The sequence below is a fragment of the Chelonoidis abingdonii genome, chromosome 17 (assembly GCF_003597395.2).
Source record: "Chelonoidis abingdonii isolate Lonesome George chromosome 17, CheloAbing_2.0, whole genome shotgun sequence".
Classification (NCBI taxonomy): Eukaryota; Metazoa; Chordata; order Testudines; family Testudinidae; genus Chelonoidis; species Chelonoidis abingdonii.
Window position 1 is genome coordinate 5,375,760 of NC_133785.1, and position 6,737 is coordinate 5,382,496.

Sequence of the window (6,737 nt, forward strand, 5' to 3'; positions counted from 1 at the left end):
TGTAGTATCCCTTCTAGAGAATATTGTACTGCATGGAAATGTGTAATGTGTACCTAGATATCTTTCCAGTGGTTCATGTTAATCTTTTCTCAGAAAATGATTGGGCTAAACATTTGAATGAATCTCTCTTTCCCCACAGTTTGATACAATTGGGGTTCTACTAAACCACTTCTTGGTGGTGCTGGAAGGGCACTGTAAAAGTTCATTTCTCTTTTATTTTTTCCAAGATTTGATCAAAGGGTATGATGTATGTATGTTACTTCCTTCTGAATACAAAATGCATCTGAAGCTATATGGAAAAAGGGAATTCTGGAATATAGAATTTAATCCTTATCTTTTAGACTAAGAAATAGTAGTCCTTTTTGAATATTTTACCAAAATTTTACCATATTTTCAATGCCTGCTGTACATCAATCACCTAAGTTTTAATGTATGGCATTGGAAGTAATAGGAAGGTATTTTACATAGGAGACAAAAGTTGCATTTTATTTAATTCACCAGCTTTTTCCTATTCTGTATGCATAATAAAGAAATTACATAGCTCACCATTAGCAAAGGCACTATGAGGTAAGAGTGGAGCAAATTTCACTTTTAACTGAGTTTATCTGACTATGTATTATTTTTTGCATCTTCTATTTTTAAAAGTAAATAAAGTACACTGTACGTGTCTTTCATTCTGATGAATACCAAAATGCTTTAGAGACTGCAGTATCGCACTGTGACGGATACTGACTTTCCCTTAGAAACATATATAAATTTCTAAATAGGTTTGACCATGTATATCTATATGAAGACAGATAAATCAGAGGTTACACGTGTGTGTACGTAATTTGTCTTATTAAACTTATTCCATTTCCCTTCTTTGCATACCACCACTCCATTAACTAGCTAGTCATGCTTGTAAAGTGACTTGCAAATTAACACTTGATTTGAAAACTTGTGCTCATTTGGAAAGAATTTCATTCCACTAGAAGCAATTTTAGCTGTCTCTCTTTCAATAGAGATTTACAGTTGTGATAGACTCAGGCCAGTGGGGTGCAGGAGTCTGGTAGAGGGCAAATATACTGGTCACTGGGTGAGTAGTTTTCTGTTCCCTGAGTGACCAAAGCAGGGTCTGCACCAGAGTAGTCAGGAACTTGCTAGAACCAATTAAGGCAGACAGGCTGATTAGAACACCTGCAGCCAATCAAGGCAGGCTAATCAGAGCACCTGGGTTTTAAAAGGAGCTCTCTCCAGTCAGATGGGTCACAGCGACCTTCTCTGGTGTCTGATAACATTTACCTTAGTCTCCAGCACCAACAACACAGACCCTTTCCACGCTTCAGCTCCTTGTGCCTCTTGCTGCCACTCTCACACGCACTTCCTCCTCTGGTCCTCCATCTGACGGAGAAAGCTTCCTTTAAAACCCAGGTGCCCTGATAGCCTGGGCCTTGATTGGCTGCGTTTCTATCAGCCTGTCGGCCTAAGGTTCTAGCAAGTTCCTACTACTCTAGTGCAGACCTGCCTGGTCACTCAGGGCAGCAGAAAACGTTACTCACTCCATGAACCAGTATATTTGCCCTCTACAGACTCCTGCACCACCACTAGCCTGGTCGGTCACATACCCTCCCCTGCTCAACAGCAAGGGGTGGGGCAGCTGGGGACAGAACCAGTGCAACGTGAGAACACTGCCGTTGACGACGGCTCCTGCTCTGTGTTGCACACGAACTGGAAGAAGGTTGGAGGGATGAAAAACCCCACCTAGCAAAACACCACACACCCACACACTTCCGCTTAATCGAGCCACACTCCTTGGTTCGCGTGCATCCATTGAGAGGTAGTCAGAGGACAAATCTGCGCCCGAGCAGTAGTACGCGCACCGCTCCATGGCCATTTAACGGCAGGCCTCCTCTCCACCACGCATATTTTGTCCTTGGAAGCACAGTAATTCTATAAAGAGCACGGAGTAGACGAAAAGATGGCGTACTCCTCACACACACACATCAGAACAGGAAAACCAAAACCCCAAACCCTACACTTACACGATACAATAAAACTGACGGAATAAACATTATGGTGAAATCAAAAAGGACTAATTAACAAAGGGTAACTGCAGAGGGCAGTCTTAAGGATCTAGTAAATGACATCCTCGCGCAATCAGACAAAACTCAAACCAGATAGAGCTAAACACGAACTATATACTAGGTCACAGGGGAGCCCTAGTAAAAGACCACCACATACGTAGACAAAGTGGGGGATCAAAATCCTCAGCATCAAATCAAACCCCACTACAACAACCCTAGGAAATGCACCGCGACATCGTTTTCATTGAATGAAAACGTAGTTGCAAGAGGCCAAAAAAAATTTGGACAAGAGTCCAAACATATGATACACTAGGAAACCCTTCACAACTCAAGGAAAAAAAAACAAGGTAGCCAAGATATGTGGCCTCCGTAACCCTACAGCAAACTTGGCAAGGGTACTGTAAGGCCCAGCTCGCCTGCAGGGTCAAGGACTGCTCCACCTTCTCTAGGTGACTTTCCAGTCTGGGGTTATGAATAACCCCATCGTCCAAAGTAGGAGCAGGCATCACTGTTATGGCGGGCGTAATAGCTTATCATGAGGCACTGAAAGTAGCTGGGCTCCATGTATCCAAAGGGAGGACAAACAAACACAAAAGACCTCTGTTAGCGAACAGCAGTCTTTTGCTTTGTGGTCTCCGCAGGGAACTGCCAGTACCCTGTTGTCAAGTCTAGAGTAGTCAGTCGGGCATTACTCAGATGGTCCACTAGCTATTCTACGCGAGTATGGGGTAACACGGTAAACGGGATCTTCATTTTGTTGCCGAAAAAAATAAGGTTTTCTTGCAAAACTTGTGGTGGCCATCAGGTTTGGGCACAGCAGATTGGGCTGGACACTGGATGTGGGATATGCCTTCGATGATTCCCACTCCAGCATTTTTTTTAATAGACACAGAGAACCTTTTTTGGCCGCTGGCCACATAGGCTCTTGTTCTTTACTGGCCCCAGGGTTTGGATGATTGGGTGATACGTCTCGGTTGTTCGACTGGGTTTTGTCAAGAACGACATCTTGGGGTTCCAGAAGATCATCTGCAGACACCAATGCTTCTGGTCTGTGTTAATCGGAGAACACCTGCACACACCCAGATACTGAGAAAAGAATACAGTATCACTGGGTAGGGTCTTTTGGACACTTATGCAGGAAATCTTGTGCATGCCAGGGTTTCAGAAGGTGCTGTGATAAATCTGTTCTTGTTTTCGGCATCTGCTGCCGAATATATAGTTACTTCTCCACGGGTCAACACTCATAGGGCCCCTGCCATTGGCAGAACTTGTTTCTGCCATGGGTACAACACCAACACCCATTCCCTCTGGTTGGAATGTCGGAAAGAGAATAACATGTAATATGCTTCTCCTGGTCCTCCGAGCTTTTCCAAAGGTTCCTGTACAATAGGAGTGACAGCGGGCTATCTGGTCTCGCATCTGTATTACATGATTTCATTATACTTCTCGCCGCAATTGGGTTCTCTTCCAGATAAGAGACATGGCACGGGGGTGACACCCGTATAATAAAGCGAAGGCGGAAACGCAGTTGAGGCCGAGGTACCTCCGATAGTGAGTAGGGGTAGGCATCCCAATCTTCCCGTCCTGCTAGCAAACCTTCCTTATCAGTAGCTTGAGCGCTCGTTAAACTTTCTACCATCAATCAGCATCTGCAGGACATCGTAACACAGACGTCTCCAGCACCACTCCCCCCGGGTAATGTATAAAGCAGCGTAACGAGGTCCTTCATTAGTTTTGAACTAAATGGGGTCTTGTCTGTTAATGTTGCTTTGATAGCCCACTCGGGCAAAGATCCCTTCAGAGAGAGCTGTGTTCCGCAGCCAGGGGCATGGATATCTGGGTAGCCCGCGGAGCTAATCATAGTCCAAAACAAGTACACCATATTTGTGGCTCCCCAACCGTCTTCTCCAGGGTCCCACTAAGATCCATGCTATTTCACTAAAGGGGACCTCTATAAGGAAGGGTACTACCGGTCAGTGGGGACGGGGACTGTGCAGCTGACACTTCCTGGTGCAGGAGCACAGTACTCCGTACTTCTTCGGTTGACTCCTGGCAGACGAACCACGTAGGACTTCGGTCAGGTCTTCTCTACAACCAAATGCCCCCAAAAAGGTGACTATGAGCAAGACTTAATAGAATTCCTGTGTTTGTTGAGGTACTTAGGATCTGTGTATCTTCTGCCCGTCTGGTTGCAACCCGGTTAGTAAGATTCTTCTTCCTTATGCAGTAGGGTCTGGTCCCTGGTTTCCTTCCCGGGGACCCATCTCGTTTCAGTCATCTTCCTAATGTTCATACCTGGGACCTTCGGCCTGGTCTCGTCCAAAATTCCTCTTCTGGACTAATCTGCCCAAGATCTAGGGCCCGGTCTCTGTTGCACTCTATGTTCAGAAACACTAGGGTGGGGGTCAGACTCGGGTGGCTTCTCACCTCCGGGGTTGGCACTCCTTTCAGACTCTCGGGTCCGCCTGCCGCGAAGAGTACCCTCGGCTTTGAGTCAGTAGTGGTTCAGGCCCTTACTGCCCTCCTTAACCTTTTGACTTCTACGCATGTTGGGCATGGAAAAATAATATGGGATTTTCAGAGAAAAACTGGGGGCTTGACAGTCTACTAGGGAGGCCTCACTAACTCTAGGTCCTTTTTCCCTCCAATCCATCCTACTGGAGTAAGTTCAAATGCCTGGGAAGTCCCTCTCCTATGAGCCACCGGTATGGCGTTTCAGGGACACACCCTGCTGCTACCTCAGTAGTGTTGCCCTGAATTCGAGTTAAAAAGATGGTGGGGGAATAACCAACTGTCCATGGACCGCATTGTGATCCCGTACGCTTAACCCACAGCAACGACTCACACCCTTTCACAAGCTTCCCCGAGACACCGTGATAGACTCCCCAACCCAATAACAGTGCTGTGGCTTAACCCCATTTCGCTTACTGGTCTGGTATACATATGTGGGGTTAGTGAGACCTCACGAAGGTGATTAAGGGAGCCATGGGTCTGTCCAGTTCAAAACTGCATCGGCTCTCAGCAATTGGGACTTGTGGAGCTATATGTCCCTTCCCGCAGGCCTCACGTATGGAGCCCTAGGCAATTCCCCGTTCTCCCACTTGGTTTGGCAGTCCAAACCTCAGGACCCTCTTCTCTCTCAAGAGTAGTCCTGACCCCTCTTCTGTGGTTCTGGGAGCCTTCGTGCCCTCTCTTTTTCCACCTGTATCCTGATGGCCCCGTCAATCGAGCTCTAAGGGCTTAGTGCTGCTTAGTTAAAACCCGGGGTGCCTCTTCCTTAACTGTCGAGTCAGCCCCTCGCTGTCCCTTGAAAACACCTCAATCATAGTGAGGGTCGTTCTGGCTGATTACACCAGGTACGAAGATCGGCGTCAGTCCCCTCATGTTAACCCACGGTCGCCTGACCCAAGAACCTGTAGTTCTCTTCTGGATTCCAGGCACTGCCCACCGTTCGCACTACTTTACGTCGAGATGGATAGAGGATACAATTGACCGTGGTTTTATTTTCCTGGTAGCCTCCACTCGTGATAAAACGATAGAGGGTCCTGCACTGCAGTCCGGATCTGGCCAGGATCTCTGCTTTCAAGCCGTGGGGTAGTCTGCTGCAGCCTCTTTCAGCGCAGATCATAGAAGCCTTCTGGGCTCCTCCCACCGGGAAAGAGGGGCAAGGACTGCCAGACCACTGATCTCGAGGCTAGGGACCTACCCGTAGGCTGTCCTCTCAAAGAGGCCAGAAGGTATTTCTACATCATCCCCATCCTCAAAAATGTCATTTTACTGCACCTTTATGGCTGCCATATGAACTTGTCTAAAACTATCGGAGCGACCATCTGTAAGGATTTACCTGTTTAAAAAACACAACACCCAAAAAAAAAGTTATCAAAAAAGCTCCAAGTCTTTGAAGAAGACTAAGGTAATAACAGGAAAACAACAAAGCGATAGTCTCTCTCTTCTGCAGCCAGCACAATGAAAAAACCATCAAGCAGAAACTGCCCTGACATGGGTTAGAAACACTGAGGGCCAAAAAATATAAAAGTTACTGGGTGAAAAATAAACCCTCTACCAGGATTGTTGTTTAAATCACCCCCTCTTTCTGGCGCGCTGGGCAAACAAGATCCCCACGCTTTTTCAACCAGTTGTGCCAAGTTCCTCCTCTACCTGGGGGTTCTCTCTGGCGCTATTGGCAGATTTGCTCACCTCAGTGCGTTCCCCCACAGTGTGGATCAACCCTCCTGTTCCGATCAAGAGTGGGTAGATTTTGGGTAGAACTCGGCCGCATCTAACCGGGCCAGCCCAGGCCTAGGATGTCAGCTCTATAGTGGCCTCTTGGAACACTGTGTGACGTACATCTCCCGGGCCTACTTTCCCAAGGCCGCCTCCAAAAACACCTTTTCCTCATCAGACAGGACCTACGCCGGTGATAACGCTTTAACCCAGTCTCAGCAGCAACCCACTCTCAGGTCCTTGTGTCTTTGCTTCACTCCTCACACGCACTTCCTCTCCTCGGCTCCTTCCATTTGACTGGAGAGAGCTCTTTAAACCAGGTCTCTGCATTAGCCTGCTTGATTGGCTGCAGGTGTTAATCACCTGTCTGCCTTTAATGGTTCTAGCAAGTCCTGACTACTCTGGTGCAGACCTGGCGTTGTCACTCAGGGAACAGAAAGCTACTCACCA